Consider the following 17857-nt stretch of genomic DNA (forward strand, 5'->3'; position numbering starts at 1 on the left):
CCAGTTGTGGCCTCTTATCCTCTTTTTTCTCTCCCCAAAAAAAGAGTGAAATTTGTTAACCAACTGGGGTCACCAGTGTCTATGTCGGGGGGGTGTCACTCCCCAGGGGAAGACACAGCGGAGACCACACCCCGCCCGGGGGGGGGGGGGGTTATTTTGAGTGGAAATATGTCACATGGTCTTGCCTAGCCATGTCGGAAGTATGTCATGTGGAGAAGTCCCATGGTAGGTCCTACCCAACGGGGGAGGAGTTTCTACAAACATGGTGACTGGGGCAGAGGGGCTCAAGGAAGATGCAGTTCACCAACAGGGAAACTATTTAGCGGAAGATATACATCACATGGGGTCAATTATGGGGAACCAACACATGCGGAGCACCCACCCCAGTACAGGGCTTAGTTAGCACATGTACTGAGCCAGCAGCGAGTTTCTCCGCAAACTCGTCTGCCACAGGGCTCGGAGGAAGTCATCCAGGGAACACACTTTGTGAACACTACTGGGAGTCAACAGTGCATGTCTTCAGCTCAGGGGAGGTGAAAGGTGCTCTGCGCAAGCGATATACCCGGCCAGCTGTCCCGGACTTACCTGCTTGTGCCTGCCACTACACGGGACAAAACCAGCTCAACCCAGAGATTGTAGAACCTTGCAAAGGTGTTGGGTGTTGCCCAGCCCACTGCTCTGCAAATGTCTGTTAGAGAGGTGCCACTGGTCAAGGCCCAGGAGAATGGGATCATAGCCCTGCAGGAGGCGGCACGTCCTGAGCGTGATATGCCATTGCTATGGCGTCAATGACCCAGTGGGTGATCCTCTGCTTGGAGACAGCGCTTCCTTTCTGCTGTCCACCAAAGCAGACAAAGAGTTGCTCAGAGACTCTAAAGCTCTGTGTGCAATCCAAATAGATGCGTAAAGCGCGCACCTGACACAGCAACGTCAGGGCTGGGTCTGCCTCCTCCTGGGGCAGCACTTGCAGGTTCACCACCTGATCCCTAAATGGGGTCATGGGAACCTTGGGCACATAGCCCGGTCGGGGTCTCAGGATCACATGAGAGTAGCCCGGACTGACCTCCAGGCATGTTTCGCTGACAGAGAACGCTTGCAGGTCTCCCACCCTCTTGATGGAAGTGAGCGCAGTCAGGAGGACAGTCTTTAAAGAGAGTGCCTTAAGCTCAGCTGAGGCTTCTACGTCCGACTGGACGAGCCGATGCTGCACTCGAGAGCTCATCACCTTTGCGGACTCCGAACAAGAGGTCGAACTCGCCGTTAAACGAGCCGGCGGACTCTTCCGGAAGCCCGATCGGGGCAGACGAGCATGCTGGGGAATGGGAGGTCCATGGGGGGATACACGGCGGAGGTGGTCCCATTGAGGTCCCCAAATCGCCCCCAGGGCTAGCCGCACTGTCCTCATACCCGTAGGTAGAAGGACCGAGGCGGGGAGCCACTTTCGTATGAAGGCAAGCCGCGACCGCAATGTTGCCATGGTCATGTTCTCGCAATGAGTACATGACCCATCCACGAATGCTGTCTCAACGTGGGTAGCGCCCAGAAATGAAAGACAGCAATCGTGACCGTCAGAAGGCGAGAGATAACGACCGCAACCAGGAATAACACACAAACGGAAAGGCATCTTTAAAAAGATGTTCTGTGTGTGCGCTCATTTAGAGAAATATACTCTTTTTTTAGAATATACTCTTTTATTTCTGCTGAAGCGCCCAGGGGCGTTCTCTGCAGTGCACCAGTACAGAGGGGGAGAAGCCGCTGAAATGCGCTGTCAGATCCAGCAGAGGTGAATGGACAGCCGTGGGAATTCAGCTCAGTGAGCATCGACCGTTCAGCTCCGAAGAGAAAATCTGAATGAGTGGTGCATACCAGCTCCTTTTATACCCTTATATTCGGGGGAGTGGTATGCAAATACCACTCGCCAATTCCCATTGGCATTTTTCAAAGACCAGAGGTGTTTTGGGCTCCCAAGAATGACCCCTAGTGTCACTACATCAACACAACGTCGAGTGAGTGACAGATAGGGAACTCACCCTCATACTGTTCCAAACCCATATAACTTTTCACCATGAGTGAAACTCAAAAGGAGATGTTAGGCAGAATGACTCGACTCAAATCTCTTTCTTTGTATGATGATGTAAGATGCAACAAAAGTGAATGTTGACTAAAACTAACATACTGCTGCCTAACATCTCCTTTTGTGTTCTATGGTAGAAAAAAGTAATATGGGTTTGGTACATCATGAGGGTGAGAAAAGATATGGAAGAATATTTAAATTTTACTGGGTGAATGATTCCTTTTAAAGGGGACATTAAATGATATTTTTAATAATTTTATTATCTTGAATTAAATCAGTGGTCCCTGAGGTCCACTGATAATGTTATAATATATATATATATATATATATATATATATATATATATATATATATATATATATATATATATATATATATATATATATATATATTTTTTTTTTTTTTCACCAAAACAGTCATAATTTAGTAATATATGATCATTTTCCACCCTGTTTTTGGCCTTCTGTCTGAAACACTCGGTTTTGGCCTAAGTGCCTCCTTAAAACACACTAATATGATTGACTAACATCGTGCAGCCCCTCAAATTCAGCAAATTCAATCGGAAGACAATGAACAAGCCCCTCATCATTATACAACAAAGTTGCAGGGTTTACACATAACGCACAAAAAAAAAAAAAAAAAGCAAAAAGCATGGTGAAATTGCCCACACACATACTGTAGGGCCACTGAGGTGTAGATCGCAGGAAACACATGTAAACGGTCAAAGACGTCCATCTAGTGCATGTTTATACCAACAATTAAAAATAGCGTAGATGGCTGAAAGAACGTCCATGATGCATTTGTGCTCAAAACAACAAGAGGCAGCCGCTGAATGAAAGATAATTGCTTCTCCCTTTCAGAGTTGTAACTTGACAACTTTTAAAAGCATCGAGATACATGGCAGCGGTCAAAGAGAATGTATAGTTCATGTTTATGTACAAAATAATTAAAAAAAGTCCAGATGGGTCCCCTTTGGTGTTATGTTAGGAATAGTTAGCCACACAAGGCTTGCCCTCTCAAAGTACGTGCCAGTGGGCGGGGCCAAGGGTGCGATGACGCATGTTGTGGGATGTGTAAATTCAAATGAGCAATGTCTCGTGACGTCACGAACAGACAGATTTCAAAACAAGACTTTCAGCAGGGTGGCAACGAGGGGTGTGCAGCAAAGCCATTATCTGTGTTTGTATCTGTATCTGTTCATATGACAAAATTATTTGTATCTGTCTCTGTATTCAGATAGAACTGGCTGTGGGCAGGACTTAAACCGGAAGTGCATCGAAACTAAATGAAACACCCATTTTTAAGTGTTACTCTTACATTTATAGTTTCTGTTAATAAAATATGCCTTGTATATGCCTTTTCATAATAATAGCCTAATAATAATAATAATAATAATTATTATTATTATTTAAAAAATGTTATTATATATTTTTTTCTTACCAGATGAAGCTGAATTTGTAGGCTACATTAACTGTGGAATATGTTGTGGTTTCTCCTGGTATTTCAGATATTAAAATATGTATGAAACAGAATTAAAAAATGTCTGTGCATGTATAACAACATTATTCTGGAGGCAAAAGGTGTCAAGCAAAATGTGAAATGTCAAGCACATATTTTGCAGTGAATAATAAATAAAATTCAAACATTAAAATAAATTAAAATAAAATCAATATACAGTTGAAGTCAGAAGTTTACAAACACCTTAGCCAAATATATTTAAACTCAGTTTTTCACAATCCTGACATTTAATCATAGAAAACATTCCCTGTCTTAGGTCATTTAGGATCACTACTTTATTTTAAGAATATGAAATTTCAGAATAATAGTAGAGAGAATAATTTATTTCAGCTTTTCAATCAATCAATCAATCAATCAATCAATCAATCAATCAATCAATCAACCAAAGTTTATTTTTACTGCACACTTAAAAACAACAAATGTTGACCAAAGTGCTGTACAAATCTGATCAACATGTAATAAATAGTAAAACAAGAATAAAATAAAATAACACCATAAAATGAAACGATCATCCATAGTTTTAAGACGAGTCCTTGAAACACACAACAGTAGACTCTGAGATGATCTTACAGACCTTGGAGTCTGATATTGGTGAAGTTCAGAAATATAAAGTGGTGCCAGCCCATGGAGGCCCTTATATACCAACAATAAAACCTTAATCTGAATCCTGTATGAAACAGGTAACCAGTGCAAAGAAGCCAGGACCGGAGAAACACTGTCATATTTCCTAGTTTCAGTCAGGAGCCTTGCAGCTGCATTTTGCAAAGTCTGAAGATGAGATAGTGATGCTTGAGATACACCTAAATACAGTGCATTACAATAATCAATTCTAGAAGAGATAAAAGCATGGATTACAATCTCCAGATCCTTTAAAGACAAAAAAGGTTTAAATTTTGAAGTTGGAAAAAACCACCTCTAACCACAGCCTTTATTTGTTTATCGAATTTTAATTGAGAGTCAAAGATGACACCAAGTTTGCATGCCTCTGTATTGAAGATTAGAGGCCAAAGGCCCTAAATGTTTAGTTAAATTATTAAAAGGATCAGCTTTGCCAAAAAATAAAACTTCTGTCTTAGAATCATTGACCTGGAGAAAATTAGCCACCATCCATCTTTTAATATCTTTAAGACAACCCAGCAAATATTCTATGGCAGAATTATCAGTGGATTTTAAAGGAAGATAGCACTGAATATCATCTGCATAACAATGATAATCAATTTTGTAGTTCCGAAAGATAGACTATAATGGTATTATGTATAACGAGAACAAGAGTGGTCCCAAAATGGAGCCTTGAGGTACTCCACAGGTGATGAAAGCAGAGGCAGAAGAATGATTCCCAGTCTCAACAAAAAATGCTCGCCCCTTAAGATAAGTTGAGAACCACTCAAGGGCAGTGTTTTGAAGGCCCACACAATTTCTTAACCGGTCTAAAAGAATATTGTGATCAATGGTGTCAAAGGCTGCGCTGAGATCCAGGAGAATTAGAATGGCACTTTTACCTGAATCAACCACCAGCAACAGATGATCTGACACTTTGATAAGAGCAGACTCTGTGCTATGTTTGACTTTAAAACCCGACTGATATTTATCTAAAATACCATTTCTCTGCAAGAATCCTGAAAGTTGATTGAAAACAACCTTTTCCAGAACTTTAGATAAAAATGACAGTTTGGAGATATGGAGATATTTTTTTTTTTTTAATATGAAGAATCAAGACTCGACTTTTTAAGCAGAGATTGCACAACAGCATGTTTAAAACAGGATGGAACAACACCATTAATAAGACTGCTATTTATTATTGACAAGAGGCTAGGTCCCAAAATGTCTAAAACCTCTCTAAAAATGCGAGTGGGAACAATATCCAGTGAACAGCCAGCAGGCTTCATGTGCCGAATCACATCTACTAAATAAGAAAGAGATACAGATTCAAACACTGAAAAGTGAACCGAACACATTAGAGAAATTAAAGGAACTAAATCAGGAGTAGTGATGCCAGATTTAATGGCATCAATCTTAGAAATGAAAAAATGCAGAAAACTATCACAAACTCCCGAAGTAGCTTCAGGAAATGCAGTAGCTGTAGATTTTAATACTGCATTAATTGTACTAAATAAAACTATAGTTTGCTACTATTAAATATGTGGAGTGGTTAAAAAATGAGTTTTAATGACTTCAACCTAAGTGTATGTAAACTTCTGACTTCAACTGTAGCCTACAAACTGGTGAAAGTCCCATAAGTTTATCAGGATGTTTTTACGATAGGACACCATTATTTAGTTAAATAATAATAATAATAATAATGTTACATTTATATAGCGCCTATATTATAAACATTTTCAAATTTAGCACAGTTTAAAGAAGAAGAAAGAAAAGACGGAGCATGTTTCAGTTTCTTCATTTTACATAAGGAGTAATATTCTTAATAGATGAATACTCTATCGAGCATTTAAACCTTTATGGAGCATTTGAACTTTTTTCGGAATAAAGTCTTAACCAGTTCACTACCTTAATTGCTGATGTGGATTTAAATGTGGACAACTTTAAGAGACGGAAAGATGAGCTCCGAAGTTAAATCACTTCAAGTCAGGTTTAAGCTGTAAATAAATACACGAGAATCACGTGTGAATCGTGTGATATATTAACACAGACATTTCAAGAAGTGGAAAGTGTATATGATGTCATGTCTTAGTTAATGTTACACTTGACAAGCTCCAGATGTGCATAATTTACAGAGACTGCAAACGGAGTCGAGACCGCACCCATCCGATCTGAAATCACACTGTGCTCATTTTCATTCATAAGGTTTACACTTTAGAAATATTGGCTGCACAGATTCATAAATTTGTTGTAATTTTGGATATTTTATCCTTCTGCTTTTTGGATAATCAGTCATACAAATATTTTTTATATTATTCGGATGAATCCATTATTCAGAGGTGGGTAGTAACGTGCAACATTTACTTGAGTAACTTTTTGGGGAAAAAATTACTTTAAAGTATAAAAGTGGGTACTTTTTACTCTCACTCAAGTAAATTTCAAATGAAAATGTACTTTTACTTTGTTACAACAGGCGACGTTCCTGTCGTTACATTACTGGGTTTAATTTTAATTAATTCATAATTTATTGAGAGATTATTGAATGGGACATTTAGGACAGTGGAAGTTCAGCTGTGCGTGCTGTCACAAACTGTCACTCAAGCCAAGTCCATCACTGCTGCGGCATCAAGCTCTTCAAACTAAGTGAAACACTTTCTTTGCTCTGTACAGTGAAAAAATAATAATTTTGTTATGCAATGCCTTCATTTAACACCAAGACAAGCGGATATTTCAAGATTAAAATTGCAGCTCCAACTGAAGGCAGCACGTTGAAGTAAGTTGTGGCTCTAATGATAACGTGGGCTTTTCTGTGTCATGGTGATGGTAATTTTCAGGGTGATTCTGTAAATATGGGCTCTTATGACATAAGTTTTTAAGTATAGATTTTTAAATCAGTGCAGCAATATATCGGTGTGCTTTGTCCTGCGTCCTGCATGTCATGAGCAGTATTTACGCATTTGCCCTGCACCCTCGCAGGGGTACTGGAAACTATCGCAGCTACTTCGGGCTGATTAGTGCAGGGAAACATCCTTAACATGTGGATTAAACGGCCTACTGTATAAATCCATGTAAACATCCAAGTTACAGACAGCATTTCTGCACGCGATTCTGCAAGACGATCGTATGGCGAAGAGAGTGTTCTGGGACCGGGGTTGGTGTCCTAGGCAGGCTGCGTACTCTGCGTTTAGGGAGCGGCGGTACTACTGTATAGAACTAATGATCTAAATTCTTTCGACACTGAAAACTGTAACTGCTGTACATTGAACTAAGAATCCACGCAGGACTTTAAAAGCTATGAAATAGTGAAAGTAGGCATTAATGAAGCATGATCTTGCTTTGGTTTCTATATTTCAGCATGATATATAATGTCCCTGTTCATTTTTTCACTGTAATAATTACTTGTAAGTTTTCCAAACCTCACTTCTTATTGTCAAATTTATCCAGATAAAGAGCCCTAAATGGGATAGTTCACCTAAAAATGAAAATTCTCTCATCATTTACTCAACCTTATGCCAGATGTGTATGACTTTCTTTCATCTGCTGAACACAAATGAAGATTTTTAGAAGAATTTCTCAGCTCTGTAGGACCATACAGTGCAAGTGAATGGGTGCCAACATTTTAAAGCTCAAAATCTCATAAGTCAGCATGAAAGTAATCCATAAGACTCCAGTGGTTAAATCAATATCTTCAGAAGTGTGATAGGTGTGGATGAGAAACAGAACACTTTCACATTCTTCTTATTGTGCTTTTGGTGATTCACAGAAGAATGTCTAGCAAAAAATGACTTACATGTTGATCTGTTTCTCACCCACACCTATCATATCACTTCTGAAGATATAAATTTAACTACTGGAGTTGTATGGATTACTTTTATTATTCCTTTATGTGTTTTTTGGAGCATAAAAATTTTGGCACCGATTCACTTTCATTGTACTGACCTACAGAGCTGAAATATTCTTCTAAATATCATAATTTGTGTTCTGCAGAAGAAAGAAAGTCTGGGATGGCATGTGGGTGAGTAAATGATCAGAGAATTTTCATTTCTGCGTGAACTATTCCCTTAAATTGATAGCTCAGCCATAATTTAATATTATGTCATCATTTCCCTACCCTCGGGTTGTTCCAAACCCGTGTGACCTTCTGTATTCTGTGGGCCACAAAATATTTGACAGAATTTTAGGGACTGACAGTCTCAGTCACCATTCACTTTCAAAATGTAAAAAAAAAAAAAAAAATTCCCTGAAAGTAAATGGTGAACATTCTGTCTAAAATCTACTTATTGTATTGCATGGAAGAAAGAAAGTCATACGGGTGTGGAACAACATGATGGCGAATGATGACAGAATTAATAATAATAATAATAATAATAAGTCTGTAATACATGTTCAATGTGTATTATGTACTGGAATATAGGGGAGTTAAAGAGCACCTAATATGGTTTTTAAACATGCCTAATTTTGTTTTAAAGGTCTCATACAATAGATTTACATGCATCCAAGGTCAAAAAACACTTTAATTTGCTCATCATTTAAACTGCAGCATTACCTTTTTTCTCCAGTGTCAAAAACGACTCGTTCAATGATCCGTTCTAAAGAATTCATTCTAAACTCCTCCTTTCAGAGAGCCTACTCTGCTCGGATTGGTCAGATGTCCCAGTCTGTTGTGATTGGTCTACCACTTAGTGTAGTGTTTGAGGGCGGGTCAAAGTTGTTTGCGAGCAGCCATTGAAGACCAGAAACAGGTTTTTTGCTACCAAATTACGTAGGTTAGTACAGGAAGTAAGTTTGGAATTACTAATGACTCGTTTCAGGTGTTCAGAATCGGTTCTTTCTTTTGGGAGTCAATAACTCCATTTGTCGAGCACTTTGATTTTTGAAACTTTGCAGACTTTTTTACATTCACAAACAGCTATATAACACATTACATGAAAGGTAATATTTGAAAAACCATAATAGGTGCTCTGTAATGTCCATTGTGTCATTTGTGAAAGTAACGAGTTACCACTTGAGTACTACCCACCTCTGCCATTATTCGTTTTGAAGTCATTATTCATGACTTTCCGAATAATGTATTCGGCTTCAGGCACATTCCTAGTGGCAACTGTAAATGCTCTTTTTAGACTGGCGAGGAAGTTTTGAGTTCTAGAATTTACAGTATGTTTTTATAACACAGTTACCTCAGGTACTATGTCTATATATCAAGGAAAATTTGATTCTCCATTTCATGACCCCTTTAAATTACCTACATTTTAAAACAGCTTTTGAGCATGTAGTGCACCTATAATTCCTTAAAATGCAGCCTCCTTAGGCAGCTCACTATGTTTAGAACAGCGCATATATATCTACTCCCCTCTTACATTCAGTCTGTCTGTGTTAGTATCAGCTTTCTTGCCCAGTTCCAGAGCTGCTGACTCTGACATTTGGAGTGGTATGGAATCGCCAGACCACCACTCACATTTCGCAGACTGCCCCCTCGTCTATGGCACGAAATTCTTGACATGGAAAAGCCCTTTTATCCAAATTGACAGAGGCAAGTGTCTGTGTTTAAACATGCACTCTTCAATTAGACAGCACTGAACTGCCTGTCCACTATGTAAGTGATCAACTTAAACAATCAGAATGAAACGTCCAGATGTTCACCTCTTATACTGAGCAGCCAAAAGGGAAGGACAGTGGCAGCAGGCGCTGAGTCTGCATTCAGATTTAGCCTCCAGAGTTTCTGCCACCTGACATGCTGTTCATGAGCCAACAGAATTTGTTTCATGTGATCTGTTTTATTATCCTGACAAATCCATATTGTATGGCTTACTCATAGACTTTTTCCTTGTCACTTGCATAGCACCATGCCATGTCAAAGTCCCCTTAAGGCAAGTCAGTTTACTTGGTGGCCATCTTGGCAATGTCCCCAAGCAGCTATTTTATATCTAAGCAATAGGCATACAAGTACAGCTACTATCTACTTGAATGGAACAAGCTCCTATCTACTTGAAGACTGAAAGATTATGTTTCAATAATATACAGTGGCCCCCAAAAAGTATCTAGACTAGGGCCGTTAATTAATATTATTAAGTTGATTATTTACATAGTGGACAGGCAGTTCAGTGCTGTCTAATTGAAGAGTGCATGTTTAAACACAGACACTTGCCTCTGTCTATTTGTATAAAAGGGCTTTTCCATGTCAAGAGTTTCGTGCTGTAGACGAGGAGGCAGGCTGCAAAAATATTCTCATAATCGGAATGGATAATATTCTTAAATGGGATGGAATGAAGAATGACATTGTAAAGCATATTAATCTGACTTTTTTGTAAAAGAAATAGTTAAATTGCACAGTAATCTGATGGAAAACTGCAGAGACTGTGAATCAGAATAAAGAAAAACGATTATCATATTCACTTGAATAGAGAAAAGCATCATTTGGTAGCAATTACCCACCAGATAATATTATTGCAAGTGAACAGAACTGCTTATTATGTCTCAAAACATACTCACTATGATACGGTGAACGCTTTATTTACTAACTGCCTTTACTAAGACCTGAAACAATACATAGATGAATTAATGTTCATTATTAGCTTTAACTGACCTTTGAGCAAATGTAGGTGTCCTCGCCGATGTAATTCATGCTCATTTGAGAATGAGGGCTGACACATTTTAATCCATAGTATGCTCTTCTTTACATTTATATAAGTTTTTTTTTTTTTTTTTTTTTTTTTTTTTAAGAAAGAAAAACACTGCTAGTATCCTCTCTAGGTACCAAGTGTCACTATTACAAGTGACCAGGAAACATCGTGTTTTAAAAAAATGTTTGAATCATTTTGATAAAATCCCACTGAAAACTACTCAAACACACATTAATCCCGTAGGCTCTCATTGAAAAATAGCAAACGCTTGTCAGAATTGTGGTGGCCCGGCAACAGCTGCTAAGACAGGATTGGTCAGAAATGCTTTAAAGGCAGGGCTTAGCGAAGGGTCAAATCAGCGCGATTAATAATATAAAAAAATAATGCATTATAAATAATGCAATTAATCATGCCCCTGGACCATTTAAGGAATGTTCACCTTCACATTGTACTGTATGAGTCCCAGTCAGCTGGGGGCAGTAAGCGTAACTCTAGTTGAACAGGCAACGTGCAGCTGTAAAGACAACAAACCACACTTACTGACAGAAAACAGCACAAGATGAGAACGCATTCTTGCATTCAAACACAACTGGATGGAGTGCAACTCTGAATGCAGGGATCTCGAGATGCATTCTTCTATATTTTTAACTATTTTGAACGTGACAAAATGTTCTAAAAACGATGTGACATAACCAAAGTGAGACGCTCTGAAAATGTTAATCTGTCGCATATGTAAATAGACATATCTCTAAAGCCCTTAAAATACGTCTACCTCGGACCGATTGACAAGATCAGTTACAAAATGGATTGCTGTTTACCATACGCAAATGATTAAATGTAAGGTTTCTGTTCAGTAATATGAAAATAAGCAATATATTGCTTTCTAAAACCACTTTTTGCATTGCCTAATCAATGTTTTACTCATCTGCCACAATAATGAAATGTATTTGAATTATCTGAATTATTATATTTAGCATATATTATATTTAAAATTTAGTATAATTATTTATATTTATTTTATCATTATTTATTTAATATTTTTATTGCAAATAATAATATGTGATTAATTGAGATTAATTCGATCAATAAATCAGCATATCATTAAACATTTTTAATCTATTAAATCTATATAATCTATCTGCCTTAATCTGGACAATTAAACCACACTGAATAATTTATGAATGTTTTTGCATTAGACAACACAATATCAATCCAAGTGGCATTAACTTGAAAGAAAGATAGCATAAGAACACTTTCAAACAAACCATTTTATAGAAAAAATAAAAATGGTTATAAAATGATAATAAAAAAATAAATAAAAAAATAGACATACTGTTCGAAATTAAGACAACAAATATTTACTTTCTGGTTGTTATATTTGTAATAAAAGTCATTGCAAATTTGGTTAAGAAACGTTATTTATGAAAAAAAAAGTTTAGCATCATTTGTTTGCAGGTGCTACTTGGTTTTATATTTTGTTCATATCTAATGTAATGGTATTAATACATTTTTATGAGTGGCTTAAGTATCATAATACATTTTTGAGCCACTATATGTCAGTTCAGCATTTAAAACTAACAACAATTGTATCATAAGCTTCTTTACCTCAAATCGTGATATATATATATATATATATATATATATATATATATATATATATATATATATATATATATATATTTATTATATATTATTTATTTATTTATTTTTTTTTTTTGAGGGTCGTTCAGCTACAGTAATGCGTCTGTACAATCTAGATAGAAGCCCATTGATAGATACCTTCATCAAAAAGATGATTGGGTCTTTAAACACTCTATATTGGGTTAGGGTTAGGGTTAGATTGCTCACATTAGTTTGTCTATGAGTGGTCTGTTTCCTCCTCATACTGTCTCAGCTATGTAATATCAAGCTACCCAAGACAATGCCAAGGTAGATTACATAGGCTGTTTGTATTCATGACAGTAGATTAGTGTATTTATGCATGCCATAATTATACAGAATTACTGTTGATCAAGATACTTGAAGACTCTTGAGGATCTTGAAAAGATGATACATGTTTTTTTTTATATATATATATATATATATATATATATATATATATATATATATATATATATATATGTTCAAAAGGGTGTGAATGCAGTGAACTCTTTCCTTTAGGTCAGAGGAAAGGAAATGAGATGAGACAGCTTTCTGGATTAACAATGTCTGACGAGATCTGCTCAAGTGACAATTTAATCGCCGACTGCTTCACCAGAAAACAGCAAGAGGTTGATGAAAAAACTTTTAAAAGAGGATGTCGTCATCATTATTAAGATTAATTTTGTCAAGTCATATCCCTTAATACCCCCTCCTGGATTTTCAAGATCCCAGCTCTGCTTTATGCATCTATCTCTTTATCATTTGTCTTCAGTGAAGTGCATTGAACAATTCCTCTTGTCAGTGTTTATAGAAACATTCTGTTTATTCATTCTAACACCACTACTCTCTGCTCTCTACAATATCTATCTTCCTTCTACACATTTACCAGAAAAAATAACTGTGCTGAAGGAATAATTTACCCAAAAATGAAAATTCCAGCATTAATTCCTCATTGTCATCTCATCCTGCAGCTCAAATCAAATATAGTGACTATTGCACATTGTGACAGGTTGGACATCATGACGTTTGGTCTCGAGACACTTAAGAACCAGTGACGGTTAATACTATTAGTGTCAAACCAGGACCATAGGCCCCATTTTTGATTTGATCTGAGATTGAAAAATTGCTTAAAGGGATAGTTCACCTTAAATTTTTAATTCTGTCATTTTCTGACTCTCATGTTGTTATAAACCCATATGACTTTGTTTACTCTGTGTAACACAAAAAGAGATGTTAGACAGAATGTAGGCCATTGTCACATTTTCTGTATGGAAATGATGGTCTTACATCTCCTTTTGTGTTCCATGGAGGAAAGAAAGTCATACAGATTTGTAAATAACATAAAGGAAAGCAAAGGATGACAAAGAGTTTGGAATATAATGCACTAGTTGTATGGACTTTGTTTACCGTCCTTTTTGGAGCTTGACAGAATGGTCACAGTAAACGGATGGAAAAAGCTGCATAAAGATTGTTCAAAATCCTCCTTTTGTGTTCCACAAAGAAAATAACAGCATGCATGCCTTAAAATATAACTTTTAATTAATAAATACAACAATATATAAATGTTCATTTTATTAATTATGAGCTAATAATATGAGACACTGAGTTTTCAAATTGCATCCATTCTCTCTTTTATAAACGCAATAAAGGTGATGGAAAGCATTTCCCTACTGCACAAACAAGCTGATATTGGAGGCACCCATTCTATGCTGTGAACATTAGTTTTAATTACCGCAATACTTGGACATGGCTCTATACGATCTATGTGCATCTAACGAACAGGAAAGATCTGTTACCATGGCGATGACTGGGAACAACAATCCCATTAGCAGGATTGACAAAAGTCCAAATGGAAAAAAAGGACAAAAAGAGAATATGAAGGAGAGAGAGAGAGAGAGAGAGAGAGAGAGAGAGAGAGAGAGAGAGAGAGAGAGAGAGAGAGAGAGAGAAACTGCAATAATATGGGTAAAATCTCTGATTTACCGGATGCTGAGCTGCACTGAACATTAGCCTGTGTTAAGCCTTTTGCCTGAGGTTGCAGTGGTTATTTTAAAAACACTTATACACAAATATTATTACATTTGAGTGATGAGCAGCAGTAGGCAGGTCTGGCAGTCTCAGTCAGCCTGAGATCCTTGTTAGTCAGAGATGTTAGGCCAGATAATATTTAGCAAAGACGGGCCACTTCTGTTAAAATTAATGGGAGAAATTGGAACACCCAACGGCAGCCAACGGTCAAAAGATTTAGAAAGGAAGTCCTGCTTACAGGTAAAAGAGCCAATCACCTTTTAGATACAAACATCGCCTGTCAATCAACGTGAGAATGCACATTGTGACTGAGGCTGTCCTAACATTCCCAACACTCTGCCTAGCACCACCTTTTGGGTTCAGTGGAAGAAAGAAAGTCACAAAAGGCATGGCCGGGTTTTGACATGAGAGTGAGAAAATGATGACGGAATTTTCCTTTTGGCGTGAATAATCCCTTTATGTGAAACCTCAGAAGAACAAACAGAATCTTACAGTTTGGTAATGAGACCCCACTGCATTTAATACATCCACAAGTTGCAATTTTACTTGATTTAAAAAATCATAGGCTAAATTAACTCCCCAAGAGCTCTGATACAATTTGAACACTGAATATAGTCAGGCTGATTAAGTCTTATTATATATATATATATATATATATATATATATATATATATATATATATATATATATATATATATATAATTATTATTATTATTATTATTATTTTTTTTGAAGCTGTTATGTTTCCACATACTGATTTTTATACCTGTTTTTTAAAAAAAAATCGCTTATTCATTTGCTGATTCGCCAACATAGCTCATGGCAAAGAAACACCATCAGATTTACAGCTCTTTCCCTGAGGAACACTGCACTAATCTGAAGAAGCTTGGGACCATTCTATAGTTCAGGCTGTATGATAATTACAGATTATTTTATTTGCAGTACCACCCTGCCCTAAAGCAGCGGCATCACTGAGCAAAGAAACCTACAATTATTTGTTCCAAGAAGAACCACTCATCTCTGAAAGATTTGGATGTATCAAACTCTTCAGGTTAAGTCATTTAGTCATTCCAACGTGGCATATCAGCATTCTAATTATACCCTTGCAATCTTGGCTTTTTAAAAGGCCATTGCATGTGCCAAGATGTCTAAAATAGACTGCATCGTTCGGCACAGCTTTCTCTTTCATTTCTCAACATTTGAGTGATTTGAGTGATTTGAGCTCTGAACTTTAAAGAGCACCTATAATGGTTTTTCAAATATTACCTTTCATGTAGTGTGTTATATAGCTGTATGTGAATGTAAAAAAGTCTGCAAAGTTTCAAAAATCAAAGTACACGACAAATGGAGTTATTGACTCCCAAAGGAAAGAACCGATTCTGAACACCTGAAACGAGTCGTTAGTAATTCCAGACTTACTTCTTGTACTAACCTACGTAATTTGGTAACAAAAAACCCGCCTCTGGTCTTCATTTGCTGCTCACAAACAACTTTGACCTGCCCTCAAACACTGCACTAAGCGGTAGACCAATCACAACAGACTGGGACATCTGACCAATCCGAGCAGAGTAGGCTCTCTGAAAGGAGGAGTTTAGAATGAATCCTTTAGAACGGATCATTGAACGAGTCATTTTTGACTGGGAAAAAAGGTAATGCTGCAATTTAAATTATGAGCAAATTAAAGCGTTTTTTGACCTTGGATGCATGTAAATCTATTGTATGAGACCTTTAAAACAAAATTAGGCATGTTTAAAAACCATAATAGGTGCTCTTTAATGATTTTCACCATACGCTCAGCCAATCCAGTGCAGGCAGCCACCACTCTTTGTTGTCTTTGCATTTGCCAGCAGATTAGTAAACTAAGTAATAGCTACTCTAGTGAAGAACCAGGGAAAACAGATCTTGGGGTATGTCATTTTCATTGAATAAATAAAATGTTAGAATACACTTGCTATGTTCAGACAATCAGTATTTGAAATTGGCAACCATTGATTTGCCCTGTTCATGCAACATCTTATCTTTTGAATTCTGTCTGTATAAACAAATAATATGAGTCAAGCCCCTTTCCTGTTTTTGTGATAGTGGTCAACATTGCCTGTAACCATAGTAAAGGTGACTAGTAAATATCAAAGATGGCGACTTCCATTACATTTGATACAATGGTATTTAATTAAAAAAAAGGTCAAACCGAGGCACAAGTTTCAAAGATCTGTAAAATCTAAATTAATCTACAGTGGCTTGAAATGCTTTTTTAAGTTTTTAAAAAGATAGAGTGTAGAGCACTGCACTTGGGTTGTGCCCAGACCACAAAACTGTTGGAAAAAAACTGCAGTTGAAGACTGTAAAATTTGCTGGTGACACACACCTTACATCAGACTCTGTGAGTTACCAGAACCCACAAAAAAAAAAGTGGACAAGTAGACAAGTAGAATGGCACAGGTTTATTGAACTGATACTCAGAATAAGGTTGTGAGTCCTGAAAATTTTCGATTAAATGATTACTCATATTTATAACCATACTGTGTATGAACGTAACCGTATTCAGCATCCTATTTCATATTCGAACTGCATGTGAACATAACTGTAGCACTCATATTCCGTATTCAAACTGCATGTGAACATAACTGTATTTAGCACTCATGTTCTGTATTCAGACTGTGTGTGAGAGTAACTGTATTTAGCACTCGTATTCCATATTTGAACTGCATATAAACGTAATCATATTTAGCACCCGTATTCTGGTATATATTCATATTGTTCGATATTGATATTTATCAGGATATAAATTTCATATCATTAATGGGGAAGGAAATGCATCCCACATGTTTGTTAGACCTCAAGAATTAATGTAAACATAACTTGTTTGTTTACATGTAAACTTCACAGGATAAGCTACTTTTTAATTTGAAGTTCAAGAATTATACTCAGTTTAGGATTTAATCCTTCATAAGGTGTATGACCTATTTTCGAAATAATCTCATCATCTTCAGTGGATGTTTTACTCTCCTATTGGTCAGTAATTTTTAAGTTCCGACAGTGTTCTTCTTTCTGGTTTTGGCCCAGTAACCCATACATGATTTAATTATAGTAGCCTAAAATTCATGCCCCCTGAAAGACTTGTCTGTGTCAAACAATTAGCAAAAGTGAGAGTGCTGTGGATCATGAAAAAAAATTTCACTAAATAGTACATACAAAGCAATGGTGTTGATGTCGAAGTTAATGTTGTGTTCAGTCGATAGCTGTATTGCATTGTCAGTGCTGTCTTGTTAGGTACATAACGATGTCATATTAGCTGGTTAGCTAGCTAGCGGCTACCTAGCCTCATTACTGGTTCACATGACAGCAGCGATAGCCAGCTAATACTTCCTGTCACGCTACT

At 37.0% G+C, this 17857-nt stretch overlaps 1 protein-coding gene across 2 annotated transcripts in view; it reads right to left on the bottom strand.

Annotated features, from left to right (window-relative positions):
- nrg3b (neuregulin 3b) overlaps positions 1–17857 on the bottom strand; it is a 268809-nt gene that overhangs the window by 106742 nt on the left and 144210 nt on the right. The window lies entirely within an intron of this gene.

This window comes from Myxocyprinus asiaticus, chromosome 32 (genome assembly GCF_019703515.2).
Source record: "Myxocyprinus asiaticus isolate MX2 ecotype Aquarium Trade chromosome 32, UBuf_Myxa_2, whole genome shotgun sequence".
NCBI lineage: Eukaryota > Metazoa > Chordata > Actinopteri > Cypriniformes > Catostomidae > Myxocyprinus > Myxocyprinus asiaticus.